A 12718-nucleotide genomic window follows, 5' to 3' on the forward strand; every position below is an offset into this window, starting at 1 on the left:
ATTCATGGATTTCCGAATTAGCATTTCCAGACACAGACAACTCTGCTAGCTTTGGAGCTATACAATTTCGATAGCTGTCAAAATACGACGAACAGGGATCATTATTAGTGGAATTTCTGAGAAAATTAGTTGCAAACCAATCATTGAAACATTTTTCATAAGCCCACTTCAATTTATTACACTTCGCATCAACACTGTTCATTATTTTATCTAGAAACAAAAAATGGATCCTTCAACTTCCGAAAAAAAAACATAAATGACGAAAAATTCTAAATTGTCTGCAAACCTAAATTTCAGAAAAACTCTCAATTACAACAGAGGCCCTTCCGTTTAGTTACGGTAAGTGCACAATCCAAATTTCAGAAAAAAAACCATCACAACTTTACTTCTTGGCCAGATAATAATGACGCAAATATTTGAAAGACATCAATGATTTTTTTTGGTTACGAAGCAGTATTTGGACAACTGCGTATTCATACTCGTCAGTAAGCAGGCAAATGCTATACTGACCAATCAGAATCGAGACAAGGAAGAAATTAATAAATAACTGGCTCGTGACGCACCTGCGGTGCATCTGATTTTTGACAACTCGCATATATTGGATAAGCGATCTGCATCTTATGAGTGTACTCTGACAGCACCCAATGAAAGGGTTGGTAATTTCAAGTTTTGTTAAATTTTTATATTCAAGTTTTTCTTTATTCAAGTTTCGGAAAAATTTAGTGAAGTTTTTTATATCAAAGCTATATGAACAATTTCAAAATTGAAATAAAAAAACTCATCTCGGAAACTAAAAGCAATTGAGGACTCGCAAATGGGCACAAGATTTGCAGCTGTTGAGAGTATTCTCCCAGTACCCAAGAGCGTTGAAAATTTCAAACTATGCGAACATACATAGGTACACAGAAAGTTTCTGATCTATAGGCTTCTCAGCCTCTGTCGATCATCTCCTTCTGTGGACGTCCAATTATTCATTCGAGAAAGGATATCATATATGACTTTTCCCAGTGTTTATCCAGCCTCGATTCGAACAAGTTGAGGTGAACATTGAAAATAACAGACTCTGATAAGGGGTTCCAGTCGTTTAAGACTGCAGTAGTGAAGAAACTACTCTCTAAGCAAGTTAGTGATTTTCTTGTTAACAATTTGCACAGGTTTTCACGAGAATTCCTTTCATTAATTGTAAACATTCCTTCAGTTGCTGTTACATCATAAACACAGTCCGAGATTTTGTACACTTCTATCATACGCCCACGCTTTCCTTTGTACTCCAGGGTATTGAGCTTCAAAATTTTCAATCTTTCAAAGAAAGCTAATTTGCATAAGCTTGCGATTAATCTGGTTGCCCTCCGCTGAACAATTTCAATCGCTACTTTGTCTTTTCTCATAATTTGGTTTCACGACTGATTTGCGTATTCCAGATGCTGATTCACCAAGGTTTTGTAGAGAGTCGCCAATCTTTCCTCCGTTAACTTCAAAAATTGTTTCTTCATAATTGCAACCAAATTATTAGCTAATTTTGTTTCTTAGCAATATGTATTGGAAAAAATTTTTTGGAGTCGATGATGACCCCCAGGTTTTTCTCGTTTTCTCATTTTTCTTTGCTCAAAGTCTTTTGCCATATTGTGTATAATTTTTTTCTGTTGTTTTCATTTTGATAGGTTAAATTTCATTAATTTTTTATTGGAACACATTGAAAGTCCATTGGAACACATTCAGATCAGTCTGCAGTTCGTCTCTTTCTTCATCGGTTAAAATTGTTCTGTAAATTTTTGCACCATCTGCTTAAAGAAACATGTTTCAAGTGACTCCGTGTGTTAGGCTGACTGGTCTATATTTATTTGGATCGTTCTTTGAGTCCTTCTTATGTATCGTTATGACATTTGCACGTCTCCAATCCCGAGGAGTTGCATCATTTCCCATAACTACCCAAGTTCCCATTATTTTTGAACTTTTATACTCAATGTTTTGGCTATTTTTTTCGAGTTTCAAAAAAATCTGTGCGTGCTCATTATCTAGTTCAATTGATTTTGTGTCTATTTCAGAGAGTTCTTTCAAAGTTATTTCTTCAGTGAGGAAAAATTCATCTGATATTTGATTTTCTTGAGTTTCTACAACGTCCCAGTTGCCTGGAGTTTCTATAGTAAAAAATGATTTGAAAAAGTTTGATAGGGTCTCAGCTTTGTCCTATTTATACCCTCTGATACCTGTGACATTTGACCAGAATGTGAAAAATGCAATCTCTGCAGAATTCGAAATTTTAGCAGCGAGCCTTCCGGTGTGCCAGTCGGTCATATTTGGAAGTTTGACCTTGAGAAAAGCAAGAGCACTTAATTTTGGAGTGAAATTTAATTTTTCAAAAACTCGAATGGAGCCTGTCATGCACGATTTTCTCGCGATAACTGAAACCGAAAAAGAGAAATCAGAACAATCGAGTAACAATCGCGGGAAAGTTGCTAGATAAAACACTGGGAAATTGCTATTCGCAATTTCTGTCACAATAGAACGAGAGCAGAGCTGTCCCATCTGAAACATAGACAAGCGTATTCCCGAGAACTGGATTGTCATCACTCGACTGGATTATTATTTGAACTGAACTAGAGTGAACCTTCGGTGGAAAGGTGGACAGCTTGAGTGTCCCAATGGTTCACGAGAAACTACATTCTAGAGTTAAAACTTGTCCTTGTCATTGAAACTGATAAACATTAAAACTCATTTAGTTACATTATTTAATTCTCGAGTTGATTACCGACTGAAGTACTTCCCTTTCTTGAGCGTGCTACGATGTGAGTACTTAATTTAAATTTCTAGAGTGTGTTTTATGATTGTAATGTTGAGGTAATGCGAGTTTTAGGTTGATCCATCTGAAATGGATCAAAGTTCCACTGTCTAATAAAAAGTAACTTAACGGATTGTTCCGACCCGGTTTTTAACGGCGTTCATGTATTTTGGGTATCTAGAGACCTAAGTATGGGGACGTTATTATTTCTAGAGTGGGGGGGATATTTTGGTAGTAGCCTTTAAGCTGTAACGGGTCGTAGTCTCATGTCACAAGCGAACCGAATTGGCTCCGACTGACTTGAGGTAGAAAAACACAAGAGATAGTGTCCCTGACTCTTGAGCCAATGCTTATAGGGCCTATTTTTCTTAAGCCTCATGTGTGACTACAGTAGACGAATGTTACAAGGATTGGTGATTATTAAGGATTAAGAACGTTATTTGAACGATTGAACAAAACGTGAAGGTTGAAGGATTCGGAAATTGCTAATTTTTTTTAAATTTTTGAAGTGATTACGTAACATTTCTGAGAAACCTCAGAAACGGCCATTTTGGCAAAAAGGTCGAAGAAATACACAACAACATTAGTTGCACTGACGAAAACAACGAAGATTGTGAGAGAAAAACAACAGAGAAAAACAGAAGAACGTTCCGAGTTGCAACTATTTTGTAGCTGCAATAGTTGCAAGGCCGTTGCAGACAACGGTAAAGGGTGGATGACAGCCTTCCGGATTACGAAGAAATTAAGATTAACGAGCTTGATTCAGTGGATTCAAGAATCCGGAAGGGTTTCGGAACTGAGACTTTTATCCTTTTATATAGACTTTTAGCTTCTTGTTATGTCCTGAGTTGAATTTAATTAACAACTAGATCCATTTTGATAAGGATGAGAAGCTAGGAGTTTGGGGAAAGGGTTGATCCATCTTCGATGGAGATGATGATTTTTATCTACTGAACAAAAACAATAGTAAGATAATAAATAGTAGTAGCCCTGTTTTTAGGAGTGACCTCGTGGTCTGAGCATACTGAGACCCAGCCATGAGCTCACTATTCCTGCATGTAATTAAGTTAATTTGAGTGTTTTGACCGAAGCCGAAAGCAGTAACGTTTTTGTCGACCCGATGTTAGAAAAGACCACCGAAAGTACTGGCTTGGTAGAGACGGTGAAAAGCATGCAAAGCTCTGTTTAGACGTTAGCCAGTCGTCTTAGGACTTAGTTTTGTTTTTCGTCGATATGTATCTTCGGGGCAAATGTTACATACATGTTTTTATGGCGCTCCTGGCTGTTATTCTTTTTTAACATCATGACCGACAGAACCGTTAACGAGCACTCCGCGCCGAGCGGATGCTCACATTAACGCCCTTAATAGGCCTAAACCGTCGGGGCGGAAGGGTGGTTCGGAACGCGGAAGCCTTCCGGATTACCGTGAATAGCTTTTTAACCTAGTTAAGACCGAAAATTCACGAATCAGGAAGGGTGGGGGGATCGGCCATTCCCTCGTTCCCTGAGAGGTTTGTGACCAAAAACACTTAAAGATATATATAAAACCAAACAAAAAGTAGTATAGTACCCAAGAAAAACAAAAAACATAAAAAATAACCGAAAAAACCAAAAACAGTAAAAAAAGTAAAAAATCAGTAGAAATCATCCCCCCAGACAAGATGTGATCCGACCCCCCCGTTTGTTATTGATAGATATATTGTTGTTACAGGCATTTATATCAGTCAGGATTGTTACGATCAGTTTTGTAGCCCGTTTGTGAGGCTTGTACTGTAGAGTTATTTGAGCATTTAAGCACGTTAATGATAAATTGCGCTCAATCCGGAAGGGTCAGCTGATTTGCGCTCAATTCGGAGAGGTCTTGGGAGAAGACTGATCCGGCAAGCAGTACAAGGAGCAACAAGAAGGGGCTCAACGACGACAACAATCGACTGTTGGGTATCGTTAACAAGTTTTGTATCCCTTTTGGTACAAAAATTAAGATAGTAATCTGTGGGGGGCTCGACAGTGCTGCACTGTAGTGACCCTTCACCGAACTGCGAATATCCGTGTTAAGCATCTTAATTCGGATATTAAACAAACCCGGAGGGGTATAGTATTACTAATATTGTTACTTATATAGCCTATATTAATAGTCTTCTATCGTTTTTCAGTGAAAAACATCGAAAACAGACCGGTTTTTAGGGTCAAAATAGCGATATTTTGATCCCCCCACAAGTCGCGATTTTTGAGATATCGATATTTTTTGAAACGGAAAAAAGCGCTAAAGTAGTGTGTTACATCGTAACTGCACTACCATAATAAATAGAACCGGTTAAGTTTAGTTCGAAAGTGGTTGGAACTATTTTGGTACCGAAAACCGAAAATTCGTGATTTTTGAGAAAACGAAACACTATAAATGTAGAAAATTTTTTGAAATTTTTGAGTTACGACAGTAAAAACAGTTGTTCGGACAACGTCCACTAGTGAATCTACAAGTTTTAAAACCCGCTACCCGAAAGCCTTCCGGGTTGCAGAGAAATCGAACTCAACGTGTTTGATTTGGTGGATTCATCAATCCGGAGGGTTACAGGTAGCATAGTTTTTCGCAAATTTTTTCAACTAAAGCGTTTTAGATCGGGTCTTTTGCATTGAACTAGAAGAGTATAGGCCTTTTGAGCTCGGATCAATAATTTTTAGGTCGAAAGGACCAGATTTGCGGAAAAAGTTAGGCGGAACCTATAAGAGAGAAAATTTTTCAGTTTAGAAAAAAGACGTTTTGGTTAATAACTTTGGAACTACTGGGCATATCGAGTTGATCTTGGTACCAATAGATCAGAAATAAGCTGAGCTTACTGATAGGACAAAATGTTCTCAGAAAAAAAGCGTGAAAATTTTTTGAGATTGTTTTTAGCAAATTCACCAATTTGTGAGGGTAGACCCTTCACGTTTTATAAATTTCTTTTAGAAAAGCCCTTATACCCCTACTAAAAGGTAATAGCGGTTGAATAAAGTTACTTTAGGCTGTTCTAGACGAAAAGGGAAGGCTAAACGCACAGCAAAAACTTAATCGAGCCGAAGTTAGGCGAGCGATAAGACCCTTCACCGTTAGTGTGAATTGTCAAATAAGAGGCTTAACTTCAATCCGGAAGGGTCTAGGAAAGTAGTACATACCCTTCCTAGTTAATTGAAAAAGCAAAATTGCATCGGAGAACGTATCCGGAGGGGTATAGGTTGAAAGAAGGAAATCTCCGAAAAGCTACTTTTACAAAACCAATAGGGAGGGGTCAAAATTTTTTTTTTTTCAAGTTAGGAGGGGTCCGAATCCGGAGGGGTCTTATAGTTGCTAATTCGGAGGGGTCCCAATCCGGAAGGGTCTAGATTTTGTTAGTCCGGAAGGGTCCTATTTGTGCCAATCCGGAGGGGTATTATTTTATTAGAGGACTTAGGTAGACAGAAGAAAGACTAAAGTGAGAGGTATTAGGTTATTAGCACACAGGCTAGGTATCAGTGACTGCACTGGTAACTTGCCTTTCAATAAGAACCAGACCAAAACAAAACAGGTCCGAACTCGGATATTCGCGACACTAAGTCTATATTAAAAAGAGCGTGATTCATTGGTGTGGATTGTAACATAATACGTTTTTGTGAAAAGTGGCTGCCCTGAGGATTTTAGTAGGTCTAGCTCGGGCAGTCCGAAGGCAGATAGGTAACCCAGTACTCGGTGGGTGCAATGGACGCCCACTTGAGAAAATTACTGCCTTCAAAGTTTTGTCTGTTTGGTGCAGCACCGAGCAGGGAAAGTTTTTTCTTTAAAAGACAAGTTCGAGTATTGTACTGCGACCGGCTAAGAGTACATTACACATACGTTTTTTTTATAGAAACATTCATATTCTGTCATTATACATATTTTTTTTGATTTCAAATCAACATAAACTGTGCTTGATTGGGTAGTGAGTACACTATCTTTTAAATTGACTGATTACATCATATTGTGCTAGTTTTTAAATCGTACGACCGATAATCGGTTAGTGTGAATAAGTTTTATATAAACTGTACTCTGATAACATACAGGGATTCGTGGTCACTATTTAATAGAATCTTGTTAAATTTATTGTGTTGTGTCATTATTATTGTTAATAAAACTATAAGGTTTCTAGCAATCGAGTTAAGTGTATAGGCATTAAGAAGTGACAAATAGAGAATGAGTCTAGACAAGTCAAGGATACCAAGCCATAAAAACATGTATGTAACATTTGCCCGGAAGATACATATCGACGGAAAATAAAACTAAGTCCTAGGACGACTGGCTAACGTCTAAACAGAGCTTTATATGCTTTTCACTGTCTCTACCAAGCCAGTACTTTCGGTGGTCTTTTCTAACATCGGGTCGACAAAAACGTTACTGCTTTCGGCTTCGGTCAACACACCCAAATTAACTTAATTACATGCAGGAATAGTGAGCTCATGGCTGGGTCTCAGTATCCCCAGACCACGAGGTCACTCCTAAAAACAGGGCTACTCTTATTGATTATATTACTATTGTTTTTGTTCAGTAGATAAAAATCATCATCTCCATCGAAGATGGATCAACCCTTTCCCCCAACTCCTAGCTTCTCATCCTTATCAAAATGAATCCAGATGTCAATAAGGATGAGTGAACTAGAAAAAATGCAGTTCACATTGAAAGAGAAAGTCTGCGGGAAGAAATAAACCGCAATAGACAAGAAGTTGGCAGGAGCGAAAAACGCTTGAAAGAAAGAACGGACGAGCATATGGCCAAGAACTTGTCGCGAATGACAAGAGAGGCGGAACAGCGAGAGTTACGCTTAAGAGACGACATGGAGAAGTTAAGAATTCAGCAAGAGCAGTCTCTTGGGACTCTTGACACAAAGATAGACGCGATGATGGAGAGGCGAACTCAGGTTATCATGGATAGGTTGGACGGGCTACTAAGCAGCAAGAGTGGACCAAAAGAAAGAGAACCGAACTCGGGAGGTCCCAGCAGGGAACCGAGGGTGAACTTCAATGAACATCAGAAGAGGAAGACGTATGGATCCACTAGAGGCAGGGGCAGTTCATCAGGCTATGCCACAAGGGGTAATGGAGCATGGGGCCCGAACAGTAGAGCAAATTCAATGGGGAACAGACAGACCTCTAACGAACGACCAACGCAAGGCACACTTGCGACTGGGAGAAGTGATTCCGGTAATAGGGGGCATGCAAGCCCGAGGAGGGGTCATGAGGACACCCAAGCGGGAAACACTCACGGCAACTCGGATTGCAGGGATGCACCGCATACAGAGCCTTTGACGAGGTGTGAGGACACTCAAGCGGGACACTCAAGGGATGCTACGGCAATGGCCACAGCATTTGAACCCCTAAACAGGTCTTTGGAGACATTCCTGACAAGGTTATCCAGAACCAATGAACGCAGTGAGAAGTCCAGAAGAGTCTTTAAGAAACCAAGATGCTATAAAGACGAATCTGATGGCTGTATTGATACCGTGAGAGAGGTAATGAAGCTGCATTTCGAGGAAGAGGACTTGTCGGAGAGACAGGAATGCAGTGCGCTCACCAGCAACTTGGAAGGGACAGCCATGAACTGTGTCATGGCCAAGAAGCAATATCAACGTGACACTGCTGAGAAAATCTTCGAAATCTTGTTAAACCGTTTCGGATCAGGGTTGCAGGGGCACCACGCGATGATTCGCTTCGAGAAACGGAGGCAACGAGAAGATGAAACGATAGACAAGTTTCTCGATGATTTGGAAATGCTGAGAAGACACAGCCAACCGGATGAGTCAAACCGAAGGATGAACCTGGCCGTAGCCTCAAAATTCATCGATGGTGTGAAGAATGATGAACTTCGTACGATGCTAGCAACGCATTACACACCTCTATCAACCAATGCGCCAACACCGGAGGAGTTGAGGCTCAAGTCAAAAAAGTATCTTTTGTTGAAACCTCCTTCGAGATCTGGATACTACAAGAACAATTATGGCAATTTTAACAACGGACCAGCAAACCAAGGGAACAATTGGTACAAACCGAGGGATGATATGGACAAGAGACGCTCTTGTGCCAATTGCAGTTCAACGGACCATCATGTGTCAGCATGCCCAACTTACAAACAAGGCGTGAAAGCAATAGGCTTTAGCCTCGAGGACGAAGATGCGTCAGAATTGGACTATGAGAATTTCATGAGAGGAGTAATTGCGAAATTCGGCCCGAGGTGTTTCTGTTGCAACTTGGATGGTCATTTTAAATCAGATTGTCCGCAATTCTTGGATGCAGTGGCAGACATCAAGCATCCAAGACATGAAGAAGCTTTGTCAGGAGTGAAAGCCAGCAAGGCTCGACTTTTGAGTGAAGCGGAGGCACGCAGAAAGGATAAACCTCAAGAACTGGCGGAAGAAAATGCAAGCGGTAACAGAGGAGACACGTGGAACCAGCGAATGCGGCTGATGACTTCAAGATCGATTATAAGGCAGCCGCGAGGGATGCTCTAAATAAAGTGCAGCAGGAATTGGTGACGAAAGAGATCGAACAAAAAGTGAAACTTGAACTGGAAAATGAGAAACTTCAGGAGCAACTGAATACCTTCGAAGCAACGGAGTTCGAAGAAACGAAAGCACCAAGCAGTTTGGGCATGAAACTTAATGTGATCTCCGGTCAGAGGTTTGGCATGGTGCCGCAAGGAAGCAAGATGCAGTCGATAATCTCAGTGGCTGGACACCAGGTAATAAGAAAACTGAGTGAACCATCCGAGTTCACTTTGATGCATTTGGACACATATGCAGATTATTTGAGGCAGGTGGAACCACGCACCGAGTCGAGAGCCGTGCGAGCACTACTAACGACGGGTGGCCCTCGCGTGAAGAAACTTCATGGACGCTACCTAGAGGTCTATGGGCCGTATCAAGTGATGCTGAACGTGGATGGAATCAGTATCTACACCAGGACTTATGTAACAACAGATGATGACCAAATGGGGCAGATCTATTTGGGTGAGGAGGAACTCAAAGTCCGCAGGATAGGCCATGACGCCATGATGGAACAAGACGCAGTACACATTGGGTATGAAGCAGATGTGACCGATGGGAAAGAATGGGCTTCAGGAGGGAAGATTTAATCCCGACCAATGTCCGACTGGCCGCAGCCAATCGAGGAGCAATTTACGTAGCCGGAAGAACACCAATAACGGTCCTCCACATGGGAGGACGGGATCTTCGGATGAGCTTCCTAGTGGTAGAGAATCTGGACGACGCCGACCAATTCATCTTGGGCCGGGATTTTGTCAGGAATTTTGACGTGATGATTGACTTGAACAACGGTCTGATACGGATTAGAAACCCGGACCGAAAGTATGTTAAGAGACCAATTAATAGGATAAAAACAGACGAAAACAAGGTACCACTTTTTTTGGATAGAAAAGTAAAATTACAACCAGGACAGGCTGTGGTAGCAATTTTTAGAATGAGAAATTTGAATTCGTTAAGTGATAGTAAACAGGTTTGCTTAGTACCGAATCCAAATAGTCAGAGTTTGGTGATTTTAGGCCGGAGCTTCTCGGTAACGCGAAACGGACTGTGTGTCAGTGTGTTGTTGAACACACTGGACACCACGGTTTCAATCCAACGTGGAAAGAAGCTTGGCTACGCTTTGCCGATGAGGACCGACTATGAGGAGACACAAAACTTGAAGAAATATAGTGTGAATGACTGTCCTTATCATGCCAATAAAGATAAAATTTTAAAGATGATTAATGAATTATGGACGACGGATTATCAAGCTGCTCTAATTTTCCGGAACGCCCCTCGTCATATGAACTAGAATCTGACAAACCGGTTTTGCCAGAGTTGGAACATCTAAAAGGGAAAATAGGTGAGGGAGATTTCGAAAAATTGCGGGACCTCTTAAATCGGAACGCAGATGTATTTTCAAAACATAAGGCGGATATCGGTTGCTGTAATTTCGTCGAACACGAAATCGAACTTGAAGAGGGCGCCGTTCCCCATAGGGAAGGCGCAAGATGAATGACGCCACATAAGTCGGAAGCGTGCCGAGCGGAAATAGAAATGTTGCTTGAATACGATATGATAGAACCCTCGAAGTCACCATGGGCTTGCGGGGTAGTAATGGCGAAAAAGAAAGGGGGGCAGCTTAGGTTTTTTTGCGAATTTCGTTATTTGAACGCGGTAACAATAAAAGATGCGTACCCGATACTGCGAATAGACGAGAGCCTATCTAAGCTTGGTGATGCTTAGATAGGCTAAGTTCTTCACCACATTGGACTTAGGTTCTGCCTTCTGGCAGGTCCCTCTGCGGAAGAAGGACAGAGAGAAAACCGGATTCGCGTGCGAATTGGGATTGTACCAGTGGAAAAGGATGCCCTTCGGCTTGTGCAATGCAACGGCCACTTTTCAAAGACTGATGGCTCAGGTTTTGACGAGAGTGACCAAGAACTACGGGAATCTCGTGATGTGTTACGTGGATGACGTAGTCATAGCGACACCGACCCTGGAAGACCACATTGATAGGCTCAATGAGGTCTTTGGATGCATAAAAAGAGCAGGATTGAAGTGCAAACCATCGAAATGTGAAATCATTAGGGTTTCGATTAAGTACCTGGGAAGAATGGTGGATAGGCATGGTGTGAGGGCGGATCCGGAAGCAGTTGAAGCAGTGTTGACATGGAAGGCCCCCAGAACGGACACACAGCTCCTGAGCTTCCTAGGGTTTGCCAATTACTACCGAGAATTCATAAAAGGATATGCGGACAAGGTGTATCCCATGCAGAAGCTGATGCGCAACAAGGGGAAAAAGTTCGAATGGAACGATGAGGCACAGGTTGCCTTCGAGAACATAAAGCGGGAACTGTGCGAAGCGCCAGTGCTGGGCATGCCTACAGAAAAGGGCATGTATGTTCTCGACACAGACGCATCGGTGGTGGCCATCTCAGGAATCTTGCATCAAAAGCAAGAATGGAACGGAAGAACAGTTCTCCGTCCCATTGCATACGGCAGCAAGGTCTTGAGTGACACAGAAATGAAATACGGCGCACCAAAGGCAGAAATGTTTGCAGTAGTCACCTTCGTGGAGAAGTACCGCGCATACTTGGGGAGCGCTCCCTTCAAGTTACGCGTGGACAACAGAGCGTTATCCTGGTTGAAGACCTACTCGATGGATCAGAGTTATATTGGTAGATGGATAGTAAGATTGGATGGCTACCATATGATAATCGAAGATAGGATGCGTGATAAACACCAGAATGCTGACGGCCTCAGCAAGAAAACTGAGTTCTATGAAAGATTGGAGCAGAAGCAGGCCAATCAGGCGGAAATAAAGGAGGGATTATCGTTTCTGGACAAATAAACTTATGAAGCGCTTCCCTTAACGAGATGGTTGGATAAGTCTGGACATCCAATTCCAGGGCACCCTGAGTTACCTGTAGAGAAGGTAGCCGAGATAAAGATCCTATCCAAGGAGGACCCGGTCCCCTTGGATCTGTTGCTGCGCTCGAACCTGGTCCAGCAAGAACTCTCCCGCATAAACATAAACAGCCACTCATTATTGGATAAAACGGTGCAAGTCACACCGCAAGTGATGCGGATGCTGGGTGGATTGTTAGAAAGAGAAGTGACCAGAGATGACCCCAAGTGGACAGCAGCAGTGGCATCGCTAACAGTCAGTGAGAAGGTGAAGATCATGCCGTCCAGACGACAGCACGAAGAGAACGAGAGGGATTGTAGGACAATAGTTCAGCAACTAGTATCCTCAATACCCCTAGAGATTTTAACCAGTACTTCTTACGAACAGAAAGAACAGGGGAGCAGCAAGCGAAAGAAAACCGTCACCTTTGTGGACCGGGATAAGGAGGGTGAAGAGGTGGAACAAAATCTGCTGCAAGACTATTTGTCCGGGGAGACGGATGATGAGAAGAACCAGCGATCACAA

The 12718-nt window shown here is 41.9% G+C and overlaps 1 protein-coding gene across 1 annotated transcript in view; it reads left to right on the forward strand.

Moving 5' to 3' along the window:
• LOC134851326 (potassium voltage-gated channel subfamily H member 7-like) overlaps positions 1–12718 on the forward strand; it is a 415470-nt gene that overhangs the window by 329082 nt on the left and 73670 nt on the right. The window lies entirely within an intron of this gene.

This window comes from Symsagittifera roscoffensis, chromosome 7, assembly GCF_963678635.1.
Source record: "Symsagittifera roscoffensis chromosome 7, txSymRosc1.1, whole genome shotgun sequence".
In the NCBI taxonomy this organism is placed as follows: domain Eukaryota; kingdom Metazoa; phylum Xenacoelomorpha; order Acoela; family Convolutidae; genus Symsagittifera; species Symsagittifera roscoffensis.